We start from the raw sequence: 26,157 nt of genomic DNA on the forward strand, positions 1-26,157 counted from the left end.
GCTTTCTGTTTTTATTTCAGATCTCCAACATTTACTGTTCTTGCAGCACCGATCAACCATCTTTCATTTCTTAACTTTGTAAAGACTGCTCCTTTTTAACTTCCACTGATTTTTAAATGTGGACCGAAATGGGAAAAGATTTGCTTTAAAAACCAAGGATTGTTGGAGGATTGCTGCATTATTTTTAAAGCAAGTAACTGGACATTGACTGTAAGCACTGTTTACACAGTCGCTGGTTCAAGCAGCAGGAAAAGATGCAGAACCAGATGTAGCTTGGGACTTTAAATAAGATACAGAGACACCAACGGATCTTCATCAGCTCAGAAGTTCTCTCCGTTCTCTGCAACAAAACTCATTTCCAGCCTGAAGAGTATTTGTTTATTTTTCCTTCAGCACTTTCTGTAAGTTATGACTTTAACAAACAAGTCAGGGATCTTTTATATGTGTGGCCTGCACAATCTGGGTCTCCTGCAAATGAAAGCATCTACAGAAGGATGATCAAGAGCACTGTTCGGATAGCAGAAGAGTCAGCAGCTCTCTGTGAACATGAACACCCATGTTTTGTTTTTCTGTGTGTGTGTTTGGAGAGAGAGGAAAGGCATACAAGGCAGTTTCTAATGCGATTGGAACTTTAACTATTCGTGTTTTTTATTCATTCATGGGATGAGGGTGTAGCTGATTTATTGCCCATTGCTAATTGCCCAGAGAGCCGGTAAGAGTCATTACGTTACTGTAGGTCTGACCGGATAAGGAAAGCAGTTTCCTTCAGGATGTTCCCCACTGAAAACCCCACTAGGTTTTTCTGACAATGGATTCATGGTCATCATTAGACTCTGAACTCCAGATTTTTTTTATTGCATTCAAGCCCCACCATCCACAATCTAATGGGATTCAAACCTGGCTCCCCAGAACATTACCTGGGTCTCTGGATTAACAGTGCACTAACACTGCCACTGGGCCATCATCTCCCCCATGCCAATGGTTCAAACTTTTGACCAGTAGCTACAGTCTATTTACTTGGTATATACAGAAACCTGGTCTGTGCTTTTCACCAATCTTGGTCTAAAAGATTGGTAAACTGGGGAACTTGGCATACTTTTTAACATCTTGAACATTTGCGATGACTCCAGGAATAAAGGGACTTGACTTCCCGTGCACAATCCCAATCATGGGTAACAACCTGTCTCACTTCCATCTCCTTTCCTTTACATCATTGTCCATTTCATCACTGAATCACTTTTGCCTTCCACCCTGTCATGAACCTTTCATTCCTTTTGCACTTCCGCCTTCCCCACTGTCGCTTCCCCCCCACCTCAGCACTTGCTCAAGACCTGATACGTCTCTTTTTCCCGAAGGTCACTGACCTGAAACATGATCTTGGTTTCTCTCTCCAAACATGCTGCCTAAGCTGTTGAGTATTTCGAGAAACTTTAGATTTTCTTTTTGTTCAAATGCTCTGTTCATCTCAGAATAATTATCCCATTGATGTAAAGACTGACATTGATTGGAAACTGGGACTGGAATATTGGGAAGTGTTGACAGTATTTCTATCTCATGATCGGCCCATGATTATTACATTCCAACTCTGTCCCAGTGACACATCGGGAGCTGAAAACTCTGACAGCCGAACCTATCCATCAAGCTACTTCCACCTGTTTCGTGCATGTTTGAAAGGGGCTCTTTGTGGTCACATGTCCCTTGGACAGACAGTCAGATTCTGATTGTCGTGTGGAGATTCTTCCTGCTTTTCATTGGCTAACTGGGGAGGAAGTGAGATCAAGTAGCATTCTGCTCAGTTGTTACCTTGGACAGAGTAACCAATCAGCAAAACCTCTCTAAACTCATTCTCCAAAGAAAAAAAAATCAGAGGTTTTAAAAAAAGAGAAAACATGCAAAGTAAATAAAATGAAATATTAAAGATTACAGAGTAATGATGAAATTAATTTGTTGTTTTCACTGATCCAGGACATTGCGCTCTTTTATTCTGTATTCCGTCCTCTCACTTGAAGCATATCTTTCAAGAAATAGTAAAGAATAATGACATAAAGATAACAAAGACTTTAATTAAAGAAGCACTGCGTCAAACTATCTGCATCAGAAAAGGACCACATCTCATCCATTTGATAATTATCAGCTAACAGTGAAATAGCATTTCATAATATTGGAGAATGATAAACAAAAAAAAGTTGATGGTTCTGCGATACAACATATTTGTATCCAATGTACAAAAATGTTTCAAAACGCAAAAAGACAGGATTGGCCCCATTAAGCCACCCAGTCCCAAAGATGAAGGAGCAACATCTCACTCACTGCACACCCAGTCAGGACTGCTGAGGGAAGTTGTTTAACTATAACAGGGTGTGAAGTTCACAGGCATGTGAAATCATCTCGGCCATTGACGGAGATTAATCAGCAAAAAGCAAATCGGATTGTCGAACGTTGGGCTGAATGTAACCTTTTTTGATTAACAATCAGTTTCATCAAGTTTCATGGACTACTTCTCTCCACGTCATCCAGCAAGTTTTCTCACCAGATCTTACCAAATTCACACCATTAACTACAGACCGTGTCACTACGAGCCTCACACTCAGTTCTAGCCCCATCCTACCACACACCATTTCTGAAGCAACTCGCCACTGCTGGGACATCCCAGAACTGACCTGATCCCTGGCAGCGGTGCCATCTCTGCAAGGCTGTGGTGCAGCCAGGCAGGTATGTCAGCCTGCAGCTGCCCCATACAGCTCCTGCCATCTTCCCCAGATGGAGCAGACAGGTGGTAATTATTGCCTCACTTTGTGGACAGGAACCTGAAGGTCCCGCTGGACAGGGTGGGGTAGATAACCTCTTCCCCCAGAACCAGCCGAGATGGTCATGATGCCAATCCCTGCCTGGTCACAGGGTGGCACATGGGTGAGTACAGTCTCAGCGTCTGGAGGACTGCCCAGCACATCAGCGACATTCTCCACTCCACCACCATGTGATCCACCATCTTCTCTCCATGACCACACACTCACTCTGTCTCTGCTGCTGCACCCACCTCCCACCAAGGCTCATGCTTTACCACACTTACCACGGACTGGAACATCTTCACTCACTCTACATCACCCACACCAACACCTGACACCATAAACCCTGTTTGTTCTCTGTGCTGCTAACACATTTCCTCAGGACACCTACACCAACAGTAAGAGCACTTTCGTCTCCATTAACAACTACCTCTCTCTCATTCAGGAGGAAAACAGTGCCGACTAGTCAGTAAGTGTCCGTATGGCTGGGTGGGCTACTAGCTGATAGTTGACCCCTCACAGCTAATGAGGGGTAATGCTACTGACTGACCATATCCTCTGGCTGAAGGCTACCTCCCTTGGCTTGACTGTGTTCTGCTGACAATCTGACCAGCTTCTTGGCTCCGTGTCTCCACTAAACGGTTAAACAGCAGAACTGTGAGCATTGTATCTCTGGCTGAGGGACAAGGAGTAAATGTTAATGAAAAAGCAGGAATGCTGCTAATATCCAGATAAGCTGAGAGTGAGTGAGGGTTAAAAGAACAATTAAAGATCCCAGCGATGCAGTTTCGCCCAGTCCATGAGCTGGGTGTGTGCCTCTGAGTGGACAGTGTCCAAGCAGCAGTTTTACAATGTTTGGAGATGTGCCATGAGGGTGTTTCAAGGCTGGCACATGTTGGATGCCAATGTCCATGGACATGGGTTACGTGTGGCGTGCCCTGAGAGGTTGGTGTCTAATTTCCAACATTGAGATCCCTTTGGAGTGAGCAGTGAGCTGAAGTCAGCAGGTACATGTTTGGATCTCCATGTTGAGAATTCTCAGTATCCCGCCTGTATGACAGGTTTGGTGCGATAGAAGGCTGTATATTAATGAGGTGAGGTATGCATTTAATATGGTCGTTCACAAGTAATATTCCCCTTTCATAGGCAACACGCATTGCAGCTTTGTGAGAATCCCACCTCAATGCCAGGCAGTGACATTAAAATGGGTCTCAATGGACACCTCACACAATTCCATCAATTTCTCACCACAGACCACAGCGCTCAGACCCTTATAAAATTCCACCCTCTTCGTTCAGAATTCCTGGATTCCCATAAAGTGAAACTGGAATTTTCTTTCTCAGTGTCTGTAGATCAGATTCCTGACATGGTTCTGAAATAACTTACCTTCCAAAGTGAGGAATTCCTGTAGTTCTGAAAGACAAGAACACAGGAACGTGTTAGTGAGTGAGATTCTGCAGCTACCGCCACATCCGATAGCAGCAACATCGGGACACAAACAGAACACAGATCAGACTTGTCCAGCAAACCATCAGCTGGGATCAGAACAACATTTTAACATTCTAAATCTCAATCTGAAGATCTGTCAGAATTTACAAATGATGTTTTTCATCTTTCACTAGACGTTCTCATCATGATATAATTTCAACAAAACTGTTCACTTAAATACATCACTTAATGCACATTGGGCTGAAACATAGGCAGTGATGGGATTATATTTCTGGTACATATTCATGATCTTCAGTTGTTTAGCTGTCCTCTTTATCCATGCTTTATCACTTGGACATATGGATTTTAATCTTTCCAATTCATAAGGCCTTGCTATTTCAACAATATTCAACACTGATTGGAATTCCTCTGGTCAATTGCTTGATCATTGATGCAGCAGTTGAAAATGGTTGGGTCAAGGACACTACCTTCAGGAAATCCTGCAGAAATGTTCTGGAACTGACTGACCTCCACAAACCATGACCATCTTCCTATGCGTCAGGTATGACTCCAATCAGCAGTCAGTTTGCCCATTGATTCCAATTTTGTGACAGCAGCGCGATGCCACACTTGGTCGAATGCAGCCTTGATATCAAGGACTGTCACTCACCTCACAATTGTGGACTTGGGACAGGTAACGTCTGCTGAAATTAGCACTGATCACAGCACGTTACTGCATCTTTAACTGCTGCTTCAATGCTAGACTACCAACAGAGCTTCCTGAAACCATTTTATTCATTTTAAATACACCCGGATACGTCCTTTGTAAATATTTCAGTAATAAATTTCTTTCGACCCAAGAATAAAAGCCTTCAATCCCCAAAGGACAATACCATGCTCACAACGAAGCTCACTTTTCCCCAACTTGTAAGGTTTAATTTCTTTTAAAAAATCTCTTGTTTTGCCAGCCACACACTATTATCTGCTTCTCCTTTGAGAATTGTGGGTCTCTGTTAGCCCAGTACTTACTTTGTTGAGCTAAAACAGATGAAAATTCATGGCCATTCCCATCTCTTCCAACACTGTGGGGCCTGTGCCTATCTCTGGTCAGGGAACATGATGAGGGCATCAGCATTGGCTGTTGATGTCCCGGGACAATGTTCAAAGGCCAAAGCTATTGGTCAAATCGCCTTATATTCCCAACAGGGGCTTGTGTTCTGTCACCATATGATGAAATGTCTCCAGTATAGATATTGGTGGAACATTTTGTTGCCACAAATAACTGCTCTGTCATCTCTCCTATTCACAAATAGCTCTTCTCTGTGTCCGACAGTATTTTTGCTGCATTTCCCACAGGTCTATCTGCCCCATTATCCATTGTGTGGGATAAAACTGCCCCAACACCATATGAGGATGTCAGTAATATCTTGCTGGTTGAAGCAAACCAGGAAACACAATAATTGTAGCACCTGCTGGACCTGTTTAAAAGCCTCAGTTTGTGGTCCGACCCAGGCCCTGTTGTTTCTTTCATTATTTTTGTCGTGGCGCTAACATTGTGGAAAGGCTTGGGAGGAATCACCCACAGGACTTAACCATTCCTAGAAAGGATTTGAGTTCAGAGATATTCCGAGGGACCAGTGTCTCCCTGATTGTTCTCACCTTGTCCTCCATGGGGGTGCAAACCCTGTGCATCCACCTGATAACCCAAGCAAACCACCTCATTAACCTGGAAGGTGCTTCTCTATTAAGGTCCACTCCTGCTTCCTGGGATCCCCTTCATATTTCTCCCAAAATCAACAAATGCTCTTTTACAACAGGTTAGTTGATACATTATCCAAGGACACAACAATAACTGGCAAGTCTTGCAGTAAGCTCTCCGTGGTTCTTTGGAAGACAGTACAAGTGAGTAAATTGATACAACTCCTTGTGGATGTTAATAGTCACATATTCCCGTGAGGCTCTGACAGCTCCAGCTGCTGCTCGGCATGAGTCATGTCTAACTCTGAGAATGTCTGACCACCCCCAACCCCGGCCCCAGCTGCTTTCCCATATCGATCTTCCTGTTGGAAACGAGATGCTTATCCAGCCACATCATAGCCACCAGCTTGTAATCCCCACAGATGGGAATGAACTTATCCAGTTACACTCCTGGCACAATGGGTGCTGCCCATTCAGTAAATCACACAGGGTGAATGATGCCAAGGTCTTTTCATTCTCTTCAACTCCATCTCCAACTTCTCCAATAACACACACAGCACAGGCCGAACTCTGAAAAATCTTGGGATGGCCTCTCAATTCATCTGCATTTTGTCTTTATGTCTTTCCTTTTTCCCAGTTTTTCCAGGGAAACATCTCAGTATTTACTGACGTCATTGTGTGACCCCCTCCACCCTGGCACAATGGGTGCTGCCCATTCAGTAAATCACACAGGGTGAATGATGCCAAGGTCTTTTCATTCTCTTCAACTCCATCTCCAACTTCTCCAATAACACACACAGCACAGGCCGAACTCTGAAAAATCTTGGGATGGCCTCTCAATTCATCTGCATTTTGTCTTTATGTCTTTCCTTTTTCCCAGTTTTTCCAGGGAAACATCTCAGTATTTACTGACGTCATTGTGTGACCCCCTCCACCCTCTCTGATGCTAAAAGTCTCTGGTTAATTTAATTTGATCTCTTTGAGCTAATCACACCACATTAAACATGGGCCCTGACCAGACACTGGGCTGAGGGCATTGCTGACAGTCCCTCACTGGAGCCACTGTTGAGCCTATTCATGTAATGCCCACCAGCCACTGCTCACCCCCAACCTACACATGTCGTCAGCCTGGTCCCAGTGCTCTTCAACATCAGAAGGTGAGCTCCTTCTTGAAAACACTGCTATGGAGGTTGGCCTCCCCCACACTGGAAACACTCTGCACCCTCAGGGCCTGTCCAAGGCTGTCGGTTTAATCTTCTGTACACTCTGGCTGTTCCGGTTCCTGGATCCATTCCCTGCTTTCACCAGCACCTTCACTCCGGACACCACCACTGTTGCTTGCAGTTTCCCATCCGAACTGGTGGGCTGTGCTTCTCAAAGCACTTTGTATCTCCTGCTCGCCCTTCTCCACACTCTCCATGCCCAAACTAATCTCCAGCAACCTTCTAAAATCCATTTACAATTTTTACAAAGCTTCTTTTGGATGATTGTATGATTAATGTCTCACACAGAACAACCTCTCACCATCCGAGTTAACACAAATCCAAAATCACAGTATGCCATAATGTGCTTGAGTCTCACCACGAGGGACCGTCTGATGAATAAATCTTGTTACGTTCTAAAATCACTGGGTGCTTGGGGTGATAGTGTCCTTTGAGTAACTTTACAATCTCTGAAAATGTTTTGAAATCGGGGCATTCAGGAATGTTGTGTTTTGATTCAGAGTATATGTCTCTGCCCCACAGCAGTTAAATCACTCACTGTTTCTCCTCCCACTGTAATTCATCCACATGGTAAGAGACTAAAACATTCCACATACCGTACCTTACCTCCTGTTACTGTTCTGAATGACAGTAATTTTCCACAAAATGTGCTTTTTTTTGGTAGTTAAACTTGTCTGACTGTTACAGGCTATTTGAGTTAGAGACATACAGTTATAGAGTTGTACAATATGGAGACAGACACTTTGGTCCAACTCGTCCATACTGATATCGTAAAATAATCTTGTTCCATTTGCCAGCAGTTGGTCCATACCCCTCTAAAGCCTTCCTACTAATGTACCCATCCTGATGCCTTCTAAATGTTGTAATTGTACCAACCTACACCACTTCTTCTGACAGCTCGTTCCATACACGCACCACCCTCTGTGTGAAAAAGTTGCTCCTCAGGTCCCTTTTAAATCTTTCCCCCTCTCAACTTAAACCTCTGCCCTCTAGTTTTGGACTTCCCCACCCCAGGAAAAGACCTTGCTTATTCACCCCATCCATGCGCCTCATGATTTTGTAATCCTCTATGGTTACCCTTCAGCCTCCGATGCTCCAGGAAAAATACTCACTCAGGCAGTTTCGTCAGCGAGTTCGTTGGCACATCTGTTGGTGGCTGTAGGAAAAATAGCCCTTGCCTATTCAGCCTATTTCAGAAGCTCAAATCCCCTCAACACAGCAACGTCCTTGTAAATCTTTTCTGAGTCCTTTCAAGTTTAACAACATCTTTCCTATAGCAAGGAGACCAGAATTGAACACAACATTCTGAAAGTGCCCAAACCAAAGTTCTGTACAGACTCAACATGACAGTTGCTGGCCTTTAGCTCATTGCCAATGTAATAACTTCAAGCTTGGCTCCGCCGGCTCACTTATGAAACACAATGATTTATTACAACTAATAACATTCATTTATACAGTACATCACACAATCCTACACTCCTTGCTCCTCCACTGAACTGCTCAGAAAGTCCACATACACCACCTGCAGATTCCCCGTTCCATCCCTGACTGAGCCAGGAGGTTACACGTCTCCTTCCTCGGAATGCATTTCTTTGAAACAACTGGTGGATACTAGTGGTAATGAAGTTACTGATTGTTTCACTAATATCCATCAGGAAAGGAAATTGGTCAGATAGAATCATAACAAAGCACTTGTCTTTGAACTGCCATCTAACATAGAGTCATGGTCTAAGAAACCACTCAGTTGTCTCAAACTATGACAGAACAAAAACCCAGGTAAGTGCCGATCCCACACAGGTAACAGTGGATCATGAAAGCACCCCAACACCACTTCCTCAATGATAGTTAGGTCTAACCAGCGATTCACATGTCCCAAAACTAAACTTTGAATTTGGTCTTATTCCTTCCCAGAGACAGGATGCTGCATGCTGAACAAGAGATTATTCTTGAAGGCACAAAAATAAAATTCCACCTTCAAATTACATTCTTTCCATTTCAGAATAATTTTCAAATAATTCTAAATTCAGAATCTGCGACAAATATAATTCATTTCTAACTTATCTACAGATTTCAAACACAATTTACAATCACAGATGTGGTGTTTTAAGGATCTCTTTTCCTCCTACCTTTAATCTTTTTGTCTTCTTTTCTGTGGACGATTACATCGACAGTAATAGCCATGATCACAAGGCACACTAACACCCAGAAAATTATCAGCCAGATGTTAACCACATTGACTTTAGGGAAGAACTCATCTAAGATTAAAAAGAACAGAATCAGCATCTGAAATGCAACTCCCAAAACTGAATTTTGAGTTCATCTTCCAAACAGCAACAATGCTTCAATTCTCGTGCAATAATCTCAGCTTTTGATGCCCATCGAGATTATACAGATAAATAATACCAGTGCTAATAAGAACTTGAATTGATCGAACTTGGCTTCATTTGGATTCCAGTGCAGTTCTGAATAAACATCTGTTTCTCTTAATAACAGTCAGCCAAAAGCACAGTACTTAGTGTCCTTGTTCCTAATCTCTATCCAGTGACCACAGCTGGAATATAAAACGTGGACATTGGGTAAGTACACATCAGGCCCAGCTGAAGCTGTGTTTTGGACAGTCTACTCACTTCTCAATGTTTCAGCTTTAAATATGAAAGGCTGCCTCTTGGTATTGTCCAGAGACAAATCAGTGCTCGTGGATTCACACCCAGTCTGAGTTAGTGTCTTCGGCGGGGTGGGGAGGCGGGGAGAGAAATATCGCCCATAAAATGATTACCAAACACACACCTACCTCATATCTGGAGATGGGCCTCTCGTCTTTTGCTCAATAACTGGTTTTCTATGAAACAGAATCACTTTGGACATTATTCCGACTCTGGGCAGCGATGAGGCCTGTGGGGTCCTGAATGAATTCTGTTTCAGACTGTGCTGTCGCATCTCCTTTCCCATCTACCCACTGTATCAGTGGCTCAGGATACCATCCGTCTGATCGACACACAACACAAAGTCCTTCTTTGTCGTTCTCCTCCAGATCAACCCAAGGCCGCTGTCCAAACTCTGCAATAAAGTCGCTTATTCAAACTTATATTCATTTTAAATTATTAAATGTTTAATTTCAACAGGAGGTAATCATTTTAAGCTGTTATACATTAGCAGCGGATTAACATTCCTTTATTACCTGCCCAATATTAAAATCAGTGGATAGGAATTTTAACTGTTTGCGATAATGTTAAAACAGGCGACATCAATTGGTCCAGAATGTGTTAAACTCTTCCATCATCACCAGTGCTGATTCTTGATTCCCAGCCAGGAGGATAACTGTGATTATGAATCAGATCATTCATATCATCCGCATTCATTCTGGATTCCCTGATCTTGCCTTCACTCAATCTCTTCATCAAAGCATGCCACTGTAATATCAACAGTTTCTGCTTCCTTAGTTTATTACTATGTAGCAGCTCTCTGTTCCTTTTCAGATAACATCAAACACACCAACAAAAACAGCCCGAAGGTTGGATGGAAAAAGATCCTCTCCAAGACTGAGGCCGAAACCTGCAAACTGCAAACAAACACCAAAATGTCTTCTCCCGGAATTACCAAACTCCTTCCAGAAACCCTCCTCACCACGAGTGATCTTTCCCCAGCTTCCACTCATATTGTTCCACACCTCTGCTACCCGTCTCTAATTCGTCCCGAAGATACACAAACAGCACTGTCCTGGTGGATAATTATGTTTGTCTGCTGCTGCCCCATTGAGAATACATTCAGGTCCTAACATCAGTGCAGTCCGTAATCATATACATCAGAAAGTGCTTGAACAGCTTCAATCTGTTTTTAGTGATTTCAGATATTTTATCATTCTAGATAAAACAGCATGATGCCAGGGAATGACCAGGGACAGTGCATGCAGACCGAGCCCAGCATTGTTAGTTTGACAGAACGCCCCAGCCCAGGTGAATTTAGAATGTCTGTGATGGGGCAGCCTAATGCAGTGCACTGTCTGAATAAAGGGCCACTTGTGCTGTCTGAACATTGCCAAAATTATATTTTATTAATTAAATTTATGAAAGCACGTAACATGACCATTCAAAGATGACATAAGGCGCAAACCAATTATTTCCTTTGAATACTCAGTTAGTCAGTATATTGACAGTCATAATAATATTTTAAAGTTTCATTTCAGTTAAATACACAGGCCAAGGAGCCTGAGTAAGTTTCTGGGCCTTGGTGAACTATGGCAGAAAAACCTTGGATACTGTTTTTTCTCAGTTGCACTTTTGCAGCAGCTGCCCTAAGCATTAGTGTGCCCCTCAGCATGGAGTCCCTGAACTTGAAACATGCCAGTCTGGAATGCCCACAGCTGGTTACTTCATTTGACTCTTTTAAAAAGATTAGCTACAATCAATTTTGGTCAGGAACAAAGTGGGCTGATTGAAAGTTTTCAGTTGGTCACTCAAAAACAGTTCAGAGATCACTGCGGAGATGTTTGGAGTAACACTGTTTGTTGGAGAAGATGGCAAATGTCGAGAGAAGTAAGTTCTGTGCGAAAAAATACTGTTCAACTGTACTGAAAGACAACTATACAATTCAATCAGAAGACAAACGTTTTAGGAATAAGATGGCAACCAAGTATTCACTACAGGGCCCCTGAAAAAGCTCCACACCAGTAATTGTCCAGTTCAACTGTGAATGAGGGGATGGAATCTGGCAAAGAACAATTGCTTTGCGCAACTCAGCCAGGTCAGAACTCAGAAAACAAGCTCAACTTCTTGTGAAAAGTTGGTGTTGTGCCCATGAATAAAGGTTAGATTGCAGTTTCCAAGAATTCAGGGGAGCATTGTCCCAGGATTGGAAGGTGAAACATCAGAATGTGAGCAGTGGTTGAGGCAGTTCATTAGTAAGAGGCTTTTGAGGGGCTTTCAGGCCAGCCCACTTACAGTGAAGCACCATAATTCCTTACGAACTCTGAATGAGATCTGATGACCCATCCTGTCACTAACATCTGGGGGAAAATGGATTGCTGCGTTGAATATCGAGGTCCTTCAAAAACTGAATTTTCCGAATATTAACTATGTTGCTTGAGATTTCTCAGCTAATGTAACGTTACTAACTTATCAAAATTCTAGCATGTGAAAACAAAGAGAAGAGTTACAAGAAACACAGAGAGCATGATGTCCCAGGCTAGTATCAACAATTCGTCTGGAGTCAAACATGCCAAAATAGGCTGTTTTCCAAAACAAAAGAAGCATTTATTCTGAGGAAGAATGGTAAACTAACCCTCAGTTGAAACAATCATCTGATGTCATGAGTTGCTGAAATGGTCACTGGCCAAACAGGTTCCGACAATGCGACATGCTCTGAGAAATCTGACATAACAATAAGTGCTGAGAGCAGAGAGGAGTTCTTCCAGGGAAGCTCTCATCAATTAAACCTTGCAAGCTGCAGTTCTCATTGGCAGTCCCCAGGGAACAGTCTTGATTGATCAGTCCTCACTGAGCAGATGGAAGGTGGATGGAAGCTGAGGAGAAAGACTGAGGGAAGGGGTCTCTAACACATCAGTGAGAGAGCAGGATGCTCCCCGAAACTTTAGCAAAACTGAAACATTCCATGCCGACAGCCCGCTTGTCCTTTGATATCAGTGAACCATCTCCAATTGTATCATTCCTTTATCGAATGAAATAACTGATGTATTATAAACAAACTACTGCTTCTTAACAAACTTAATAAACTATCGGAAAATTTCTCACAAATCGGCAATTTTTTTTGTTACACTTTGTGGATGTTTAAACTAGATTTAGCCTACTAAAAAAACTTTCAAGGGTTGAGATTATTTTCAGAAAAGAAACGTAAAACATAAAAGTTGGAGAAATGTGTTCTGAGTTTACCATCATTAGATTATACCTAGAATATAAAAGAATATTCTTTGTGAAGCCTCTTCTAAAAACCTTTGTGATGGGTTTTCAAACACAGCTGATTCATGATGTTCCTTATGGGAGAAAGTGGTAAATGTTATTCCTTGGTTTGGGAAGCCGAAAAAATAAGGAGAATTACGAAATGCACTGATTGCTGAAACTCTTGCACTTGCTGGGGTAGACGAATTGATTAAAAGAATGTCAAAACTTTAGAAGAAATCTGCTTCAGTGTTATTCAGGCAGTTGTTAAAAAGTTGACAAATAAGGATTTTATGATAAAATTAGGAGGATTTTTATTCCCCTCAGAGTTTAATCTTTGGAACTGTCTACGCTCTTCCCCTGGGAACAATGGGAATGGTAGGATTCACTAAATACATCAAAGGTAGAGGGACATAGATCGTTGACTATCAAGGCAATTAAAGGTTTTCAGGGTAGGTTAGAATATAGGGTTGACACCACAGTCAGATCAGCCATGATCTTCCTGAATGGTGGAGCATGGAACATGGGTGTGTCAATGTGCATGTTATAATAGTGGCAAAATGCATCTCTAATCAATGGGGAAAAATTCAGGCAGGATTTGCAGTGCAGTGATACCACAATGATAGTGCAGTGATATTGAAGTGGTCGTGGCTCTGGAAGTGAACCTGAAGGTCCAGGTTCAAATCCCGCCTTCCCCAGAGATTGGTATCACGACATATCCAAACAGCTTGATTAAAAGAGTTTACGTTCGAACTAGTTTCCAAGTGGGAGGGGCTGATCTGTGAAAAGCTAAAGCAGTCTATGTTTAGAAAAACTGAAAGAAATGCAGATGTTGTACATCAGATACAAAAGTAGAAATTGCTGGAAAAGCACAGCAGGTCTGGCAGCATCTGTGGAGAGAAATCAGAGTTAATATTTCAGGTCCAGTGGCTCTTCCTCAGAACCGATGGTAGCTTGGAAAATGTGGTTGATGCATGGAAGATAGTGTTGGGGAGCGGGGTAAGGAGCAAACAGTAGGTGGCGATAGAGCCCAAACAGACAGAAGAATAATGGATGGACAATGGCGCATTACAGCCAGGCTGGAGGGTGCATAACTGTTAATGTGGACTGTTAGTAGCTAACAATGCATTGTGTGTAATAACAGGGACAGTGATAACAAGGCCTGGTGTGTGAGAAAAGGAGTAAGGAAATGGGAGAGTTCAAGATCTAAAGTTGTTTATCTCAATTTTGAGTTCAGAAGGCAATAGAGTTCTTAAGCAGAAAATGAGGTGCTGTTCTTCCAGAGCATGCTGAGCTTTGCTAGAGCACTGCAGCAGGCCTGAGACAGAGATGTTGGCCAGGGAACAGGGTGATGTATTAAAATGGCAGGCAGCTGGAAGCTCGGGCCCTTTTTGCAGACAGAACTTGTCTCTTGTCGTGATGTGTTCGGCTTTTCCATCATTGAGGATGGGCATATTTGTACAGCCTGCTTCTCCAGTGAGTTGTTTAATTGTCCACCACCATTCGTGACTGGATGTGACAGGCCCGCACAGCTTAGATTATGATCACTGGTTGTGGGATTGCTTTGCTCTGTCTATCACTTGCTGCTCACGCTGTTTGGCAGGCCGAAGTTCTGCGCGGTAGTTTCACCAGACTGACCAGATATGCCTGGGGCTACTCCTAACATGCCTCCCTGCAGTCTCCATTGAACCAGGATTGAGAGGGGGATATGCCGGGCCATGAGGTTACAGATTGTGCTGGAGTACAATTCTGCTGCTATTGGTGGCCCACAGCGCCTATTAGATGCCCAATATTGAATTGCCAGCTCTGTGTGAACCCTGTCCCATTTAGCACAGTGATAGTGCCATACAACATGCTGGAGGGTATTTTCAATGTGAAGGCAGGACTCCACCTCCACAAGGACTGTGTGGTGGTCACTCTCACCACTTGCTGCAGACCCAGTCGAACAGCTATATCCTTTCTCTCAACAAAGAGAGCACAATCCATGGTTTACCTGCTTCACTGCATTTCACAGCCTCTCTGACAGAGTTACACCCACCCAGCTTGGGTTCTGTTGCTGGGTGAAAACACCAACCCTTCAACTTTCCTTTGTGACGATCTGAATTCCCAAAGGAAAACAAGCAACTGCTGTTAGACATCCAACACAAAAGGGCAACAGGCCAAAGGATATGTATGAAAATATTAGGAACAGGCTGTTCAGTGCCTTAAGCCTCCTCCACCACTTTATAAAGTTATGGCTGATTCGATTATAGCCTCAACTCTGCTTTCCTGCATATAAGCCCCTCCCGCTTTTACCATTTGGCTTCCTTGTCAACTAAGAGCACAACTCAACTGAAAAATGTTCGTCTTCATCACTTTCTGAGGAAAATTATTCCATGGACTAATGAGCCTCCGAGAGAAAAAGTTTTAATCACCATCTTAAAATGAGAGACCCTTAATTTTAAATAGTGTCCCCCAATTCCAGTCTCTCATATTTGGAATTATCCTTTCAACATCCACTCTGTCAAGTCCCCACAAGGTCTTGCATGTTTCAAGAAAGAGCATCTCTCACTCTTCTAAATTCCACAATGGATATGCAACCAACCTGTTTAACCTTCCATCATGAGATAATCCTTCATCCCAGTGAAGTCAGTGGAGTGAGCCTTCTCTGAATTTCATCTAAATCAATTATTTTGTTCAATAAAGGGATCAAAACTGGACACATTTTTGCAGATGTGGTCTTACAATGTTTTGGACAATTGTAGCAAAACATTCCCACTTCTATATTTCATAGTTCTTTTGCAATAATCAACAATCCATTTGCATTCCTAATCACTTGTTATACTGCATTTTAACACTTACAGGTTGAGCTATCGAGAACAGTTTGAATTATTTAGTTACATCTCCTGCATTCCAGCGAACATTTTGTGGTTTTCATTTTCCAGGAATAAACAGCTTATTATTTGCAATGCTTGATTTAAAAATATTTGTGACCGCAATATTATGTTGTTTTAGCAAACATTAGGGGTTTACAATGAGAAAGACCAACCTGCAACTCTCAGATCTATCACTGCTTCATCATGGCGCGTTTTGGAATCAATGGAACATGTATAACTCCCTTCATCTGATATTTTAATGTTCTTCAATTTGAGAGAAGCATTTCCATGGGGAAATTCGTCTTTAAACAGTTCCGTCCTGCCTTGATAATCTTTGTCCTGTACATCAGGTCGATCCTGCCCATCGGTGTATAAATGAACTGGTGAAGCTGAATCTGATGTAAACCATCGAACCTCCAGGGCATCCAGAGGTATAGCTGGGACCACTTGGCACTCTAATACAACATGTTCACCCACAGAGACTGTGATGGGATAGTCTGGTATAACCACATGGAATATCTCTGGCAAAATACAAAATTGCAAACAAAATCAGCACTCTTACCAGAGGAATAGGTTTAAACTCCATGGAGGTATTTTAAAAGACAGAGGTAAAACTTTTGTTTTAATTTTAATAATTCCAGCAAAAGTCTTTAATTTGGAAACATAACATATAACTATTTCCCACAGATTATTCACAAATTCATTGGTTCACTGACCAGTTTATATGTATAGATGAGGTGATAAAAGGGGAATTCTGGCCAGTAATCTCAGATTTACAGAGTGACACAAGAGTGAGACATTTATTACAATCTCTCTTAAGTTATTTGGGGTTTGAGAAACCTGGGAAAAACAAAAAATTATTTTAGTCTTTCTTTTTTAATTTCAGTGTCATATTTATGAATCACGATGTACTGTGATGGGCCATGCTGTCTGCTTGCCCAACACAAGACCCCCAAAACAAGTTCTCTACTCCGAGCTTCACCATGGTAAGTGATCACTAGGAAGGCAGAGGAAAAACTGCATGAACACCCTGAAAGCCTCCCAAAAAAATGCAACATCTCCACGGACACGTTGGAATTGCTAGCCTTAGAACACAGAAATTCAAAAAGAAACATCCATGAAGATGCCATTGAATGGAGTATGCTGAGGCCAGGCGTAAACAGCAGAAAGAGTGTGCAGCATCCCATCCACCCACATCAAACACTACATGCCCCAGCTCTGGCAGCATCTGTGTCTGCAGGACTATTCAGACACCACAGAATCCCGGCTGAGTGGAAGCAAGTCATCCTCAATTCTGAGGAACTGCCAAAGAAGAAATAAAAAATATAACATGGAAGACTTTCCAGATGACAACTCTGGCTGTGAAGCAGTTGTTAAGCATAAGAAGCAGTAATTTCAGTTTGTTTATGGCTTCCATTTTTTTGGATGAAGCTGATTTATTTCCAGTTTAACAGTATTCCTCACTTTGTGACGACAAAATACTGCAGATGCTGAAAATCTGAAAATGAAACACAGAAAATGTTGTATAAACTCAACAGATCTGGCAGCATCTGTGGAGAGAGAAAAAAAGAGTTAATGTTTCAACTCTGATCGGATCCTTCTTCAGATGTTCTGAACTCAAAACATTGACTTTGGTTCTCTCTCCACAGATGCTGCCAGACCCGCTGAGTTTCTCCAGCAACTTCTGTTTTTGATTCATCAGTTGATTCCTCAGCAATAGCTCAACAACCAACGTCTCCATATGCACTCCAATTCTGTTCATTGTTTCAATCAAAAGCATTTGTTTATATTGTGTGGAAGTGTCCCAGGTCCTTCACAAGAATGTTACAAATGTAAATTTGACACCAAGTTAACAAAGTGTGGGGCTGGGTGAACACAGCAGGCCTTTTATCTGATGAAGGGTCTAGGCCCAAAACGTCAATTTTTGTGCTCCTAGGATGCTACTTGGCCTGCTGTGTCCATCCAGCCCCACACTTTGTTATCTTGGATTCTCCAGCATCTGCAGTTCCCATTATCTCGGATCGTAAATTTGACACCAGCCCATTTTAAACAGTTTAGGGCAGGCAGCCAAGAGCCTGGTAAAGGCGGTAAATTCTGAGATAGAGTTTAGAAGGGTAAAGCTGAGTATCGAGTCAGAGAATTATAGAGATTAAGGCCTAAGTGGGTGTAGGTGCAGCCACCAATGATGAAGCAATTCCATTTGGGAATACCAAACACAGCAGAATCAGATTAGTGAAGATCTCCCAGAATATTGTAGGCAGCATTTCTTATAACATGCACAGTAGTGTAATAGACAACAGACAATAGACAATAGGTGCAGGAGTAAGCCATTCGGCCCTTTGAGCCAGCACCACCATTTATTATGGTCATGGCTGATCATCCACGATCAGTATCCTGTTCCTGCCTTAACCCCATAACCCTTGATTCCACTATCTTTAAGAGCTCTATCTATGTCTTTCTTGAAAGTATCCAGAGACTTGGCCTCCACTGCCTTCTGGGGCAGTAAAAGTGTCCAAAGCAAAAAAAAATGCTGGCCCCTTTAAGTTAGTACACATGCATGGCTGCACACTTTAAAAAATTACTTGCACACCTACAAACACATTCTTTGCAATGTTAGTTGTGAATGGGAGAGATTACAGAAATAAGGAGGAACAAAGTTATTTGAAAACGGATGATAATTTGAAATTAAGGCATTGCTTAACCTGGAACGAATGCCCAAACCCAAAGCAAACTGATTTTGAAAATGATATTTGCATTCCATTTTACACTTCAGCTCATGATTTGAGCTGAAGCTCTAGTAAATGCTGAGAGAGTGTTATATTGTTGGAGGTGACATCTTTTTGCTGAGACATTGATCCAAAGAGTAGCATGCCTGTTCCAGTGGGAGTGAAGTATCCCATGACACAATTTGAAGATGTTTACAAATATCTCCCAATGTTGCAGCAATATTCCTCCCTCAATAAATACTATGAACAGATTACTTGCATATTTGACTGTTTTCCATTTTCATGACTTACTCTACAAATTCCTTTCATTGTTAAATTTGTTTTCTTCTTGGAAAGGAAATTTGATTATTCGCCAGAATGTAAATTTGACAGTGAGTGACATGAAATTAAATTAGGGCAGAAACTTAAAAGCCTGGTCAACGAAGCAAGTTTTGACAAACATCTGGAAGGAATAAAGAGGGTAGGAAATTTTCAAACTGTTTTTGTGTTCATGAGTTGAAATAACTGGAGAGAAATGGGAAATTAGGAAGACACGAAAAGGCGAATGTAATTTTCTGAAATGCAGCAATAACGAGACAAAAAACAACAAACGATGGAAATCTGAAACAGGAAAATGTTGGAAAGACATCAGGTGTTTGTGAAGAGAAAGGATGGGATCAGGTTTAGTGTGTGTACCCTCATCCCTGGCCTTCTCTGGTAACTTATCTGACATCGGGTTGTGCAATTAGATGCTGCTGAATGCAGTTGGAGCAGATTGTATGACACCATCAAGTGACATTTTTAAGAGACTGAACAGATTGAAGGATACAGATTGAAGGGGGGGGTAAAAAAGGTCTTTTTTTGGGACCTTTCCACTTGTGAAAATCTTCATGATAAATTAGCTAAGATAGTAAAGATATGTTTGTTCCAAAATCAAGTATCAGTAATATATGCAGGAACAATTCCTTTGCTTACCTGACAGCGCAGTATGAAAACCAAACAGCATCAGAAGACTGAAGACTCTTTCTTGCACTATTGGAGATAACTGATTGTAGTATCTCATCTGAAATGAAAAGTCCTCAACATATTTCTTAAAAAGCAATACTAACTGCTTGGCTGAGATGTTAACGTAATGAGCCAAATTATCTGATGGTGATACGGCACATATCACTGTTGATAAAATATACAGGCTATGGGCCAAGTGCTGGGATTAAAATGGTTAGGTGATTGCTTTTGACCTACACAGACTCAATGGGCTGAAGCACCATTTTCTGTTTTGTAGATCTCAAGAACACAATGACTGCATGCTCTTCCCATTTTGTGCCTTTTTTGATGGATCTTCTGATCTCAGCTGCATCAACAAATGCTCAGCACAAGTATCTGGGAGGAACTGACAGAGCAGCAGAGAGAGAATGACTCCTTTTACAACATCAGCTCCTCCCCCTCCTAGTAAGATTTTAAATGTCTCGACATTTCAGTGGGAACACTGGGTGGGTGCATCGCTGGGTCATGGGGTGGTGAGACAGAGTCGGTTCGTGGGTGACTGAGTGAGTGATTGGGGTAATCAGATTGGGAGATAGGGGTGCTGGCAGTACAGGCAGGTTGGGGCTGAGCTGTTGGTTTGAACAATGATGGGTTTGGATGAACTGTTCACCGGAGTTATACTGTAGGTTAAACAGTGTATCAACACACAATGTGGGTTTGGCAGTTTCCTTCCCTTGGGGTCGTGGGTGGGCTGATGGGTTTTCTGACAATTGATAAGAGTTTCATCATCATCATTAGACTCTTCATTCGAGCTTTTAAGGAGTTCATATTCAACCACCTGCCATGGCAGAATTTGAATCTAGATTCTCAGAAGACTGCTGGAGAAGGGTCATTGGACCAGAAATATCAGCTCTGGTTTCTGTCCGTGGATGCTGCTGGGCTCGCTTGGCTTTTCCAGCAACTCCTGTTTTTAGGCTTCTGATTTACAGTAACTGCAGTTCTTTCAGTTTTTATCCAGAATATTACTTGGGTTTACCAGATTAATAATCTAGTGAGAATATGAGAACACCACTGGACTATCACCTCCTCCTAAACCTATTAGCATGCTGGCACCATAGTTCAATCCAACAGGACTAAGGTTATTTTAGTGATTCATCAAGTCAATTCCAGTTGTACAAAAGTGGGACAAAACCACTCTGCTAGATATGTGGCATCGCAGGGGAATACCAGAGAGAAAAATTACTGCAGGTACACAGCACTGATATCAACCAAGGTATTTTGACAAAGGAGTCTTGCTTTTTCTGAAGACAGGCAACTGAAATGCCCAAATTGAATGAAAGGTGTGGGATGATAATCCCTTCCTCTTTGAAAGCAAGGTCAAAAAGATCATGTAAATAACAGCAGGACACAGAGAAATTCACTGGTCACACGATAAGATGTTTTCAAAGTGCATTGACATTGAAGGTTTCTGAGGTGGAAAGCACATGGCCTGGGTAAATATTGCAGGGTCACTCTCATTGCTGTTAAAGAATAAAGAACACATTAATGTTGATGTGCATCATTGATCTTATTAACACTTCTACTGTTAGGAAATGGTGCCTCAGAAAAAGACTGCTGCTGAAAATGAAGGAGGAGGAGGAAGATGCCAGTAATAAGACAGACAAACCAGGCTATGAGTGTCGATAGCTACACAGCCTGGAATTTGTGTTTCACTGTGTCCATTTGTTTTTCGTGATGGGATTAACCAGTGAATAAAAAACACAAAGTAATTGAATTGCTGTTCTTTGGGCAGAGGTGGATAAGGGATGATTGAAGGTGTCAAAGTATTTCCTCACCAATCTGACTTCAAATCCTTTCAGCAGAGATCTGGAGCTCTCCACTATATCCACACCTCCCAGAAAGTACCCCCCCTGACTGTCCTATAACAGACACCTACTACGTGTATCTGCAAGTGTTGAGAGTGGGAACACTTTCAATTAGAGAAAAAAACAAAAAAAATTATCTCATACTTAACCATAATTAGCTGCTTGTTACAAATTTGCCTACCTTCAGTCCAAAGCTGGTCATTCACTGTCTGTCCAATTCATAAACCTCTCCCACCAACAGAATTAAATTCTAACTTACCTTCGACTTGCCTGTTCATTTACAGCTATGAGGCATTGTGTCCTTAAGATCACTTCAATCTTTAAACTGAATCGTACATTGTGCATTATATGGTTAAAGCTGCTCTCAGTATAAATCAATCCCATTCCATACTGTCTCCCAAGATTCAAACCTAAATAAGTCCATGAACACTGGCCAATTGACTCTTGTTTTTAAAAATCTGTGGACTTCCCCAAACCCTTTATCTCACTCTTGCTATAAGATGCATTTTCTTTCCGTGGAAAGAAGGAAAGTGCAAAATATTTTGATGTTGTAACACCCTGGGATTGATGGAGATTACATCTTAATGCTGAATGAGATCAGGATGGATTTGGACGGTTGGAGATCATTACTCGTGTCACTTTGGGGAAGACTTTGAGAAGTTAATTGAATGCTGCAGTCACCAGGAAGGATAATGCTGAACTTCATGTGGAAAAACATTTTGACAATGTTGAAAGATCCATCAGTCTCTGCGGATGAATAGAAGCTTCCAAGTTTACAGATAGAAAGGAGGCCATTTGGACCATTGTGTTAGTGCCAGCTCTTGTTCTTCATTTACTAGTGAATTCTAGCCGTATGACATATCCTGAAATGATCCTGATTGCTCAGGTGAGTCATTTTTTCTTGTTTGCAGAGGTATTGAAGATTACCAGTTACCACTGCACGATAATATTGATTCTTTTCTATTTGTTGACGGGACAGAATGAGGTTTTAAATGAGAGGTGAGATGCTTAGTGGGGGAGAGAGGACCTAAAGATCAGGGAAAGGTGTGATTTGCTGAACATGACCAAACTGCCAGTGGAACAGCCTCGACGGGGCTCACGCTGGAAGGTGGGGAGGATTCATTCAGGGAGAAATTGTCATCACTCCTCAGCCAGGTTTCCATCAAAGGCAGGCTTTGATTCAATTATTGATGATGAATCAGAAGGCTATCAATCACAAATGTAACAGTGTGGAGCTGGATGAACACAGCAGGCCAGGCAGCATCAGAGGAGCAGGAAAGCTGACGTCAGGACCCATCTTCAGAAATGGGGGAGGGGGAAGGGGGCTCTGAAATAAATAAGGAGGGGAGGGGTGGGGTGATAGGTGAGTGCAGGTAGGCAGTGGTGGGGATTAGTTATAGATCAATCTCTGATGGTGACAGGCCATGCTGAGAGAGCAGTCAGCAAAGCACAGGAGATCCTGGGCTCAACAAGGGAGAGACTGAGAGTGAAAGCAGCGAACAGAATGTAAATCAATTCAGTAAAAGATCAGTCAAAGCGACATCTGAAGAACCAGCTGAAAGGAGCAGAGAATTGCAGAGAGGTTCTCGGAACAAGCTGAAGGGAGGCGGAGGGAAGTGGAGAGGAATTGATGGATTGAGGAATGGAGAGCGCTCCGGATCTGAGGGCCCACGCAGCTGCTCTCGATGGTGGAGGCAGAAAACCCGAAATGGGAAAGAAGGAATCGGAGAATGGACTCAACACAAGGGAAACTCTTCAATTAAAGTTTATGTCAGGACATGAAGCGTCACAACTGTCTCCAGGATTGAATTATTTGCCTTTAAACAGAAACACCAGTGGGTCATGTTCCATCTCATGGCCCTCACTCTGTTCCTCCTTTTCACTCCCGTCTCCCTTTCCAGTCGCTGTGTCTGACCCTGAGAAGTGAATGTTACACATTGCCTCTCCCTCCTGTTCCCTTATAATGACAGGAACCAGCTCCAGGCTCTGTGCAGCTGATCAGAGACATTGGAGAAAGGTTTCACCATTTCACTGCACAATCCCCAGCAGCTCCCGTTCAATTCATTGCTCCCTCCTTCAAACAAATGTGTCACTGCGGGCAAGTTGCTCCTTCAACTGTAACTCACCGAAAATTATTAATGTTAATAAAATTAATGCGTCACCTCCAGGCATGTATTTAATAGATAAAGTGAAGTTTGTGTGAATACATCTCACTGTGGGACCAGAATTATTTTCCAGGCGAGACTTTGAATTCCAGCCTCTGACTGTGCTGGGACCTGTATTGGATCTGAATTAAAAATAATGTTTCACTCTTGATTTTAACACACCAATATTTCCGTTTCCTTACCGAGTTGGGTGTGTAGTGTTTGTCTCTCCTTAGGAAGGGCACAGAGAGACTGAGATGAGGAGAGGGTCCATGTGGTGAGAGATGACTGACCACGCTCAGTAAGAGAACTTAACAGATTTGTCAGAGAGAAAAGCTAAGTGAGCATTTCTTCTTTCTTGAAACATTTTGCTTTTAATGGAGAAATTAAAAATTCTGATTTGGTAAGTAACTACAAATAAAACAGAAAGAGTATGACCCAGAGCATGTCTCAGGATATTGGTAAGTGAGGGATCTGAGTATCAGAATAAATTTACAGATTTACTACTTCCTAATAATTACAAAATATTGTTGGGTGGTACTTCTAAACTTGCAACCTGATTAGTTGAATAAAGCACAATAGAGACAGCAGGGAGGCGATGTGTTGGAGCTGTAGTATGTGGGTGCTGGTGAATACCTGTGTGACTCACAGGAGCCGCATCTGCAGTATGGCATAGGATCACAGAATGCTTAGAGTGCAGGACCTGATCACACATGTGCAGCTCTCCACGGGAGAAGTTTATTGTGTGACACCTCCCCATCCCAATCATCACCCACAGATCCTTCAAATGTCCCTGCCTCCACCCCACTGTCAGGTACTGATGTTCAGAACATCACGTTCCCAATGCCATTTTCCCTTCAACCTGTTCTCAATCTTCCTAATGATCCTTCCACCAAGTGGGACAGTTTCTTCCTATCTAACCTTCCCCCACACCCTCACGATACAAGAGCAGATCTTTCCAGACTCTGACTTTGTTTTTCAGTCTGTGCTGGGAAGTCATGTGAGAGAGAAGCACGCATTAAGTTTCAAAGTGCTGACACGTCTTTTGACAAAATAACATGTGAAGCAGCATTCCTGACAAAAGGAGTTCAATGGAATAAATTATATGAAATTACATAGTGTTAGAAATCACACAACACCAGCTTATAATCCAACATTTGTTATTTGAAAACAGAAGCTTTCGAGCCTCGCTCCTGCAGGTGTTGGTGAGAGAGGAGGAATCAGATACAGAATTTATAGTAAAAGATCAAGGAGCCACAGCACTGATGAGGATGTATTAGACAAACCCAAGATGCAGATAAATCGTTAATCTGTGAGAAGGTTTTAATTGATTAATATGTATATGTCAATCCCTGAATTCCCTTCAAGTCACTGCCCTGAGAAAACTAAAAGTTTTATCGATGCAAACAAGAGGTGACATTTCATGTCAAACAATGCGAGTTAGGTGTGAGGCCTTGTTTCGAATCTGTTTGTGTTTCGGTTTGGAGTCAGCCTGGTTTTATTTCTAAAGTAGGAGTTTATAAAATGCCACACTGACTGACTGTCTATAAATTGTGAGCTTTTTGAATGAACTAGAATGTATCTACAAATACAAATTCACCCCACAGATTTACGTGTGTGTGTGTGTGTGTGTGTGTGTGTGTGTGTGTGTGAGAGAGAGAGAACAGGGGAGAGAGTGAGTGTGCATCTGAGTGGGAGAGAGAGAGAGAATGTGAATGCATGTGTGCACGTGTGTGTGTGTGTGTGTGTTTATGTTGGGGAGAGACAGTGTGAGTGAGTGTGTGTGTGTGTGTATGAGAGAGACAGAGTGTGTGTGTGTGTGTGTGTGTGTGTGTGTGTGTTTACGTGGGGGAGAGACAGTGTGAGTGAGTGTGTGTGTGTGTGTATGAGAGAGACAGAGTGTGTGTGTGTGTGTGTGTGTGTGTGTTGGGGGCGGGTAGAGAGACTGTGTGTCTGAGAGAGGATCTGTGTGGGAGTGTATAGTGTGGTTGGGCCACTGTAGTGTGACATAAACCCATGATCCCCGTTTAGGTTGTTGTCATGGTGATCGAGCTTGGCTATCAGCCTCTGCTCAGTGACTCTGTGTTGTTGTGTATCCCAAAGTCCGCCTTGGAGTACGTTCGTCCGACGATCCGAGGCTGAATGTCCTTGACTACAGAAGTGTTCCCCACTGGGAGGGGATCCCTGTTTGGTGATAGTTGCACCACTGATCCGCTGTGGTTTCGCCCATGTACCATGCCTTGAGCCATCCGTACCTGCAGCGGATGATAGACAACGTTGGCCGAGTCACATGAGTAACTGCTGTGCACGTGGGTGGGTGGTGTTCCCATGCGTGATAGCGGTGTCTATGTTGATGCTCTGACATGTTTTACAGAGGTTACAGGGTTGTGTGGTGTTGTGGTCAATGTTGTCCTGAAGGTTGGGTAGTTTGCTGCGAATGATGGCCTGTTTAAGGTTTGGTGGTTGTTTGAAGGTGCGAAGTCGAGGTTTGGGGAAGATCTTGGTGAGGTGCTCATTGTCATCGATAATGTGTTGAAGGCTAAAAAGAACATGGTGTAGATTCTCAGCTCCCAGGAAG

General features: G+C 42.5%; 1 pseudogene; it reads right to left on the reverse strand.

The window, feature by feature from the left end:
* LOC132206245 (butyrophilin subfamily 1 member A1-like) overlaps nt 1–25,909 on the reverse strand; it is a 34,697-nt pseudogene extending 8,788 nt beyond the window's left edge.
* Between the last annotated feature and the right edge of the window lie 248 nt (nt 25,910–26,157).

This window comes from Stegostoma tigrinum, chromosome 34, assembly GCF_030684315.1.
Source record: "Stegostoma tigrinum isolate sSteTig4 chromosome 34, sSteTig4.hap1, whole genome shotgun sequence".
Lineage (NCBI taxonomy): Eukaryota > Metazoa > Chordata > Chondrichthyes > Orectolobiformes > Stegostomatidae > Stegostoma > Stegostoma tigrinum.